Raw genomic sequence first — 9,683 nt, forward strand, 5'->3', positions numbered from 1 at the left:
TGTCCATCATTGCTCAGGCTTGTGGGACGGATGTGTGTGTGTGCTGCAGCATTTGTTTGACATGTCCATCATTGCTCAGGCTTGTGGGACGGATGTATGTGTTGCAGGATTGGTTTGACATGTCCACAGGTTGTGGGACGGATGTATGTGCTGCAGCATTGGTTTGACATGTCCACAGGTTGTGGGACGGATGTATGTGCTGCAGCATTGGTTTGACATGTCCACAGGTTGTGGGACGGATGTATGTGCTGCAGCATTGGTTTGACTTGTCCACACGTTGTGGGATGGATGTATGTGCTGCAGCATTGGTTTGACATGTCCACAGGTTGTGGGACGGATGTATGTGCTGCAGCATTGGTTTGACTTGTCCACAGGTTGTGGGATGGATGTATGTGCTGCAGCATTGGTTTGACATGTCCACAGGTTGTGGGACGGATGAGTGTGCTGCAGCATTGGTTTGACATGTCCACAGGTTGTGGGACGGATGTATGTGTTGCAGGATTGGTTTGACATGTCCACACGTTGTGGGACGGATGTATGTGCTGCAGCATTGGTTTGACTTGTCCACAGGTTGTGGGACGGATGTATGTGTTGCAGCATTGGTTTGACTTGTCCACAGGTTGTGGGACGGATGTATGTGTTGCAGGATTGGTTTGACATGTCCACAGGTTGTGGGACGGATGTATGTGCTGCAGCATTGGTTTGACTTGTCCACACGTTGTGGGATGGATGTATGTGCTGCAGCATTGGTTTGACATGTCCACAGGTTGTGGGATGGATGTATGTGCTGCAACATTGGTTTGACTTGTCCACAGGTTGTGGGACGGATGTGTAGTGTAGGCCAGCTGTTGGTTCTCTGGTATTGAGACCATGTTGAGTCCCCCTGAAAATGGAGTGTGGCTGCATATATAGTGGGGGTAGAAACAGTTGTACATGTAAAGACCCTTTAAAATGGAGTATGGCTGCCTACATAGTGGGGTGAAAACAGATGTACATGTAAAGGTCCCTGAAAATGGAGTATGGCTACCTACAACTTAGCGTAGGAACAGTTGTACATGTAAAGACCCCTGAAAACATAGTATGGCTGCCTACACGCTGGGGTAGAAACAGTTGTACATGTATGCAGAGTGGGAGTGGGGGAGGGTTTTTTGAGAAAGAGTGGTCATGAATGTTTTATATAACTTGTAATACTTTTCTTTCATGTAAAGCGCCCTGAGCTCATAGAGAGAAAGGGCACTGTATAAATGTACATTATTATTAATATTATTATTATTATTATAAAGAGATTAGCTGCCTTCACCTCAGGGTAGAAACATTCATACAGTGTGAAATCCCCACAGGGTACATAGGGGTGTGGGGGGGTGCAGCCCACAAACACTGAGGAAGAAGGAAGAGACCTTGGATGGAACGACAGCGCTGAGAGTGTATGAAGAAGAGAAAGTCTGATGTTTAAATGAGGAATGACAGTGCTTAGAGTGTATGATGGAAAGGTCTGATGGTTACATGAGAAATAACAGTGCTTAGAGTGTTTGATAGAAAGGTGTGACAGTTAAATGAGGAATGACAGTGCTGAGAGTGTTTGATGGAAAGGTGTGACAGTTAAATGAGGAATGACAGTGCTGAGAGTGTTTGATGGAAAGGTGTGACAGTTAAATGAGGAATGACAGTGCTGAGAGTGTATGATAGAAAGGTGTGACAGTTAAATGAGGAATGACAGTGCTGAGAGTGTATGATGGAAAGGTGTGACAGTTAAATGAGGAATGACAGTGCTGAGAGTGAATGATGGAAAGGTGTGACAGTTAAATGAGGAATGACAGTGCTGAGAGTGTATGATAGAAAGGTGTGACAGTTAAATGAGGAATGACAGTGCTGAGAGTGTATGATAGAAAGGTGTGACAGTTAAATGAGGAATGACAGTGCTGAGAGTGTATGATGGAAAGGTGTGACAGTTAAATGAGGAATGACAGTGCTAAGAGTGTATGATGAAAAGGTGTGACAGTTAAATGAGGAATAACAGTGCTGAGAGTGTATGTTAAATGAGGAATGACAGTGCTGAGAGTGTATGATGGAAAAGTATGACAGTTAAATGAGTGTATGATGGAAAGGTGTGACAGTTAAATGTTATGAGGAATGAGTGCTGAGAGTGTATTATAGAAAGGTATGACAGTTAAATGAGGAATGACAGTGCTGAGAGTGTATGTTAAATGAGGAATGACAGTGCTGAGAGTGTATGATGGAAAAGTATGACAGTTAAATGAGTGTATGATGGAAAGGTGTGACAGTTAAATGTTATGAGGAATGAGTGCTGAGAGTGTATGATGGAAAGGTGTGACAGTTAAATGAGGAATGACAGTGCTGAGAGTGTATGAAGGCAAGGTGTGACCTTACAAAGAAAGGGTGCTGCAGAAATAACAAGTGAATCGTGTGGACAGCATTTTTGAACAAACACTGCATGCCTTGGACCAGGCTGAGTGTGTATGTGGCTGGAAAAACACGTGTTCTCTGGATGTGTGGAGTACTTGATTTGGAAACACATGATGTGTACATGTGGAGTGTGTTGCTGGAAATGGATTCTTCAATTTCAGTAGATGTGGATGCTTGGTTAGGAATGTTTGGTTGATAATGTGTGTGTGTGTGTGTGCTGTAGAATGTGTATGAAAATGAGTCCTGCCCTTGAGGAGCAATGGCCTTTGTGGTTGGCAAGGCTCTAAGCACCATTATTTGATTTGATTTGAGGAGCAAAGAGCAAACTTGCTGAGCAGCTGAGGCAAGCGGATCTATAAAAAAAAACAACACGTTTTGTGTGGAGGAATGATCTCAGTGAAACAGTTTCCACTTGAAGAGCTCTTTTTTTCCATACATATCAAGTACCGGAGAGCAACAAATCCAGTCCTGTGGTTTGTTCAGGATTTTCATTGATTGAGTATGGAAGAGTTGGTTATCATGAAAATGAAATGATTTTTTAAAAGATATTTTTTGCGCATAATTATGGTCTCTTTAATGAAATAATTTATATAATTTTTGTGCATAATTATGATCTGTGGGTTGGTAATCAGTAGTAATCATGAATCACCACACTTTTGTTTTAGTTTTTGAGCATTCCAGCATTGGTTGGGTTAGGAAACGATTGAAGGCATCAATGCAGCAAATTATGAACAATCTCAGGAACTTTTTATATGTTATCATTCAACTTTTTTTTTAACGTATGGTGGTGGTTTTGTTTAGTCTTGCTTGTTTGTTGGGTTGGTTTTTGGGGGGGTTGACTTAGTTGATTGATTTTTTTTTTTTTTTTTTTTTTACCTTGATTTGTGAGAGTTGTTCGGTGTTTACACACACGTGTGTGTGTGTGTGTGTGTGTGTGTGTGTGCTTTTGTAATGGGTAGCTGTGCGGAAAGTGTATGTCTTGTCGCTGCCCCTTTTAACACATTTCTGACCGTGACAGACAAATTGTTGGTGCCCAGAACATTTGCCTGTGGACGGCAACCAGTCAATTACTGGTCATGACTTGCACTTTCAGTTTGGGCTTTTGCTATAGACTGCGCAGTAGCATCAGTGGGAGTCTGCTCTGGACTTGGTGTGAATGCTGTCTTTGAAAATATGATGAAAGGTCATTTTTAACTTCATTTTTAAAGGTCCCGCAGTCCACCGTCTTTTCATTCATGTTTGAAAATGTGTTTGAAATGTGTTTACACTGCTCAAGCTGAAGCCTTGACCGCTGCAGTCAAAACTGCTGGTCCACACGCAGCAGCTCAGCTTGGTCAGGAATATGTTGACTTGCGATGGGAGTCTCTGTTGTTTAGGAGACTGTTGTTTTCTAGGTGGGGGTCAGTGAGACCTTTGAGGGGGTGTGGGGATGGGTGGGAGGGGGAGACTACCTCAGGTACTGTGTTGTTTTCAGTGTGAAGGTCAGTGAGACAGGTGTATCAGGTACTGTGTTGTTTTTAATGTGTAGGTCAGTAAGACAGGTATCTCAGGTACTGTGCTGTTTTCAATGTGTAGGTCAGTAAGACAGGTATCTCAGGTACTGTGCTGTTTTCAGTGTGTAGGTCAGTAAGACAGGTATCTCAGGTACTGTGCTGTTTTCAGTGTGTAGGTCAGTAAGACAGGTATCTCAGGTACTGTGCTGTTTTCAATGTGTAGGTCAGTAAGACAGGTATTGTGCTGTTTTCAGTGTGTAGGTCAGTGAGACAGGTATCTCAGGTACTGTGCTGTTTTCAGTGTGAAGGTCAGTAAGACAGGTATCTCAGGTACTGTGCTGTTTTCAATGTGTAGGTCAGTAAGACAGGTATCTCAGGTACTGTGCTGTTTTCAATGTGTAGGTCAGTAAGACAGGTATCTCAGGTACTGTGCTGTTTTCAGTGTGAAGGTCAGTAAGACAGGTATCTCAGGTACTGTGCTGTTTTCAATGTGTAGGTCAGTAAGACAGGTATCTCAGGTACTGTGCTGTTTTTAATGTGTATGTCAGTAAGACAGGTATCTCAGGTACTGTGCTGTTTTCAATGTGTAGGTCAGTAAGACAGGTATCTCAGGTACTGTGCTGTTTTTAATGTGTATGTCAGTAAGACAGGTATCTCAGGTACTGTGCTGTTTTTAATGTGTATGTCAGTAAGACAGGTATCTCAGGTACTGTGCTGTTTTTAATGTGTAGGTCAGTAAGACAGGTATCTCAGGTACTGTGCTGTTTTCAATGTGTATGTCAGTAAGACAGGTATCTCAGGTACTGTGCTGTTTTTAATGTGTAGGTCAGTAAGACAGGTATCTCAGGTACTGTGCTGTTTTTAATGTGTAGGTCAGTAAGACAGGTATCTCAGGTACTGTGCTGTTTTTAATGTGTATGTCAGTAAGACAGGTATCTCAGGTACTGTGCTGTTTTTAATGTGTAGGTCAGTAAGACAGGTATCTCAGGTACTGTGTTGTTTTCAGTGTGTAGGTCAGTGAGACCTGAGGGGGAACAGATATCTCTGGTACCGCTCTGTGCAATATCACACAGTTATACTTATTAATGGAAGCCTGGGAAAGTCTTGGGAAAATGAGAGAACCATTTCCAAGTCGGTGAAAGTCTTGTAAAAATCATGAAAGAATGACCAGTTCCAGGGCTGGAAAAGTCTTGGAATTATCAGAGAGCCGTTTCTAGGGTTGGAAAAGTCTGGGGGGGGGGGGGGGGGGGGGAACACACACACACACACACACACACACACACAAAAACAAAAAAACATGTTTTGCCCTCCACTGTCTGGAAAAGTCTTGGAAATTCAATTTAAAAAACAAGAACATTGCCCAGTTATTATTCAACAAAGAGCCTAGTGCATAAAGTAAGAAAATAAAAAATAAAAGGCATGAAATTTGAACAGTTGTACTGGGGATATGTCATCTCTTTTGTCAGTGGTGTAGGAGGCGATTGTTTTTATTTATTTATTTTGTTTTGTTTTTTTTTTAGTTTGGCCTTGTGTTTGGTATGGAGAAAATTCATTCTGGTCTGCATACGGTCTGGAAAAAGTCTGGAATTTTGTTTGGTCGCCACTGTCGGAACGCTGCAATACTTGCTCACTCATTCTCAGTGATTTTTAAGCCGGTGAGACGAAGGTTTTGTCAGAAGCGCAAAAAATGCACCATTCAGATGCCCGTATCTTCTGTTTCCTCATTTCATTTTAGAAGGGTTTTTTTTTTTGTTGTTGTTTGTTTGTTTGTTTTTCTCATGTACCAACGTTTGACTTATATGTATGTTACATTCCATTGCTGAATTGACCTTCCATTTTGTGCATTTCAGTATTTTGACTTTCAGTATTTTGAACATGCATCTATGTCATGATATTTATGGTTATTCAGCTTGTAAATCCAGTGTGTGTGTGTATGTGTGTGTGCTGCCTTTGGTTTAAAATCAAATCTAATTTCAGATTTTGATTGATGACCAAGTCGTGATTTTCAAAAGGAAAATATTGCTATGGAGTTAATTTTAAACTGAGTGAACACCTGCATGAGGAGTTATGTACCCTGGACTGCTGAAGTCTCCACATGATGTTGGAAGTCATCCAATGCAATATAAATTCTAGTCAGGGTCAGATGTATCCAGTGCTGATCTGTTTTCTGACTTTGTGTGTGTGTGTGTGTGTGTGTGTAGATGCCATTGACATAAATCATTCAGTTGCATACATGTTTGATTGTTCCACAATGCAACATGTAATATTGAAGTTGAAAGGACATACAGTTTTTTTGTTTATTTATTTATTTATTTTTATGATGGCATATGATCAGGTTAAAAAGAACAGAAATAAAAAGGTTTCTGCTTCAAAAACAGCTGGAACTGTACAATGTCTATGTTAATCAGTATTTCAGAAGCACACAAAATACATGTTGATGTGTGGTTCGTCCGTCGGGATCGATGAGGACCATCTAGTCATCCTGGGGGTGGGTGGGTTGGGCTCTGTGGGTGCGCAGATGACTGATCAGGCCAGTCCGCGCCCGGAAGGTTCTGACGCAGTGTGGACAGGGGATGGTGGCGGCTGTCGGGGACTTGCTGGCACTGCTTTTCCTGGCCTGTCTGCATGTCTCATGTTGATACACCTGTTGGAAGGAGTCGTAGCAGAATCACAGGTTGGACTCTTGATCCAGTGTTGACCAGTGATCAGGGTTGGAGGCCCTGTTTCAGCATGGTGTTGTGTCCTTGGGAAAGGTTCTTTACTCCGATTTTTCTCACTCCATCCATGTGGGTGGAATCAGACTTTGGTGTGGGGAAGGTTAAAACGGTGGAAGGACAGATCTGCACCCCGCCTTCCTGTGCCGATCACTCGACATGCTGGATGTGAATTCCCCCCCCCCCCCCTCCCCCTCTCAGTTTTTTTGGTTTTTTTTATTGTTATTTTATGAACACATGTCGGCTTTTATAAAGTTGTGCTAAACGTTTTGTGCACTCTATATTTCTATGAGATTATGTGTGTGTGTACAGTGCTAAACCCAGGTGTCTGTCCTGTGTGCCGTGTCTCTGACCGCCTTTGTCAGGCTGCTTCTATGATTGTTTTTTTTCTGCTCTGAGTTGGATCTGTTGAACACAAGGGGACTGTTTTTAACCAGGCGGGTCTCCCAGCCAGATTGTGTTTTACTGCAATGGATGCATCCTCTTCGACACAAGGGGACCGTCTTTTAACCGGGCGGGCCTCCCAGCCAGCTGATATGGAAGCGGTAACATACCAGGGTGTTATCATGGTGCATTCCTTTCTAGTCATGTTGCCGTGGGAGTTTTATTGGAAATGATACTGCTGTTTTTAACCTATGATGATTTTTCAAGTATCGTTCTTATCCACCAGTTGTCATATTGTGGTCATTGTGTATGAGTGTGTCACTTTTTGAAACATTTTTGTTATTAAAAGTATTATCATGGTCATCCTGTACATGTGTTTGTGATGATTGGTATTTGTATTGATATTATATATTGGTATGTTTGGGTGGTTTTTTTTGTTTTTCTTTGTGCTTTTTTTTTTTTTTTTTGCTTTGCTTTTCATATATATATTAGAGACAAAGAGGAAGGTGGCAGAATGGTTAGAATGCTCATCTGCAGAGTCTGTGAAGGTCTGGGTTCAAGTCAGTGTTTGCCCTTTCTCTCAGGTATGATTGAAAAATTGAACTAGTTGTTTGGATGAGATGATAAACTGAGGTCCCGTGTAAAGCACGCACATTGAACACTGAAAAAGAACCCATGGCAACGACAGTGTTGTCCTGTAGCAAAATCATGTAGAAGAAATCACATAGGTACACAAATATATATGCATGCACTCATGGTCTGAATAAGCGAGTTTGGTTATGCGGATTTTTATCTGTTTTCCTGTCAAAGTGGATTTTTCTACAGAATTTTGCCAGGGACAACCATTTTGTTGCCATGGGTTCTTTAATGTGCACTAAGTGCAAGCTGCACAAGGGACCTTGGTTTATCGTCTCATCCAAATGACTAGCGTCCAGACCATCACGCAAGGTCTAGTGGAGGGGGAGAAAATACTGGTGACTATGGGATTCAAACTAGTGCGCTAAGATTCTCTAGCTTCCAAGGCGGGATGCATACCTCTCGGCCAACACTCCAGTCCAAACACAGTTACACCTCCTTGTGAAAGTGACTGAGTTGCAGTGCAAAGCTGCCGTTGTGGCAGAGACGTGGGTAGCCATCTCATGAAGGAGAAGATGTGAACATAGAAACAAGTGGAAGCTGATATCTTCAACAAGGGAGACTGACACATAAACAAAAGATTCGACGGACATTTTGTGCATATGTGAGTGATGGTAAATTATGCATGTGCGCACATGCATGCGTGTAGGCACACGCGCACATATACACACACACACACGCACACATACATACATACACACACATACGCACGCGCGCGCTCACACTTGAGGTTGTGTGCACATCAGTACACGCTTGTTTTATGCTTTCCTCCTCTCTGTATTGATCACATGGATATTGAACAGACCAAAGTGGAAACTCAGCTGGGTTAACAAAAAAATCAATGTGGCCAGTGTGGGCATGTCTCAGTGACAGTGGAGAGAGAATTCACAGGTAGACTGCCTCCCGACTGCAGCCACACAGCACAGGCACCGTGGCAGAACCGGTCTGGCGTTGGACTTCTGATCCAGGTGTTCACCAGTGATCAGGGTTCGAAGCTCTGTTTCGGCATGTGGCTGTGTCCTTCACTCGACCCAGGTGTGAATGGGCTGGGGAAGGTTAATTCAAACAGCGGACAGAAAGGACTGGCCCCGCCTTCCCATGTCGAGCTGTAGACAGAGTGAATATCAATTTGCTGCCTTCCCTGCCGAACTGTAGACAGAGTGAATATCAATTTGCTGCCTTCCCTGCCGAACTGTAGACAGAGTGAATATCAGTTTGCTGTCTTCCCTGCCGAACTGTAGACAGAGTGAATATCAATTTGCTGCCTTCCTGTGCCGAGCTGTAGACAGAGTGAATATCAATTTGCTGCCTTCCCTGCCGAGCTGTAGACAGAGTGAATATCAATTTGCTGCCTTCCCTGCCGAGCTGTAGACAGAGTGAATATCAGTTTGCTGCCTTCCCTGCCGAGCTGTAGACAGAGTGAATATCAATTTGCTGTGTTCCCATGCTGAGCTGTTGACAGAGTGAATATCAGTTTGCTGCCTTCCCATGCCGAGCTGTAGACAAGAGTGAATATCAATTTGCTGCCTTCCCTGCCGAGCTGTAGACAGAGTGAATATCAATTTGCTGTCTTCTCATGCCGAGCTCTAGAAAGAGTGAATATGAATTTGCTGCCTAGTTGGGTGTAAAAGGTTATGGGACCTTTAACCTTTTTTTTTTCTTTTGGCCCCAACACCGTGAGCAGCTTTGTGGACTTGTGCTGGGTAAGCTTTGAACTGTGTGTTGGGTGGTCACACCAATAGCGATGATAGCTAGTGGCTAGCTGGCTGCACTGAGGGCTGCAACAGTGCATGCTGGGTGACAGCTGAGACAGCCACACGCCCTACAAGCTGCTGTAGCTAGTGACTAGGTGTCAGCATGCTGGTGGCTGCTGGATGGTTTTGTTTCAACTAGTTTGACAGGCACGATAGCCGAATGGTTAATGTGTTGGACTTTCAATCTGAGGATCCCGGGTTCAAATCTCAGTAACGGCGCCTGGTGGTTAAAGGGTGGAGATTTTTCCAATGTCACAGGTCAACATATGTGCAGACCT

Source organism: Babylonia areolata, chromosome 29 (assembly GCF_041734735.1).
Source record: "Babylonia areolata isolate BAREFJ2019XMU chromosome 29, ASM4173473v1, whole genome shotgun sequence".
NCBI classification, from domain to species: domain Eukaryota; kingdom Metazoa; phylum Mollusca; class Gastropoda; order Neogastropoda; family Buccinidae; genus Babylonia; species Babylonia areolata.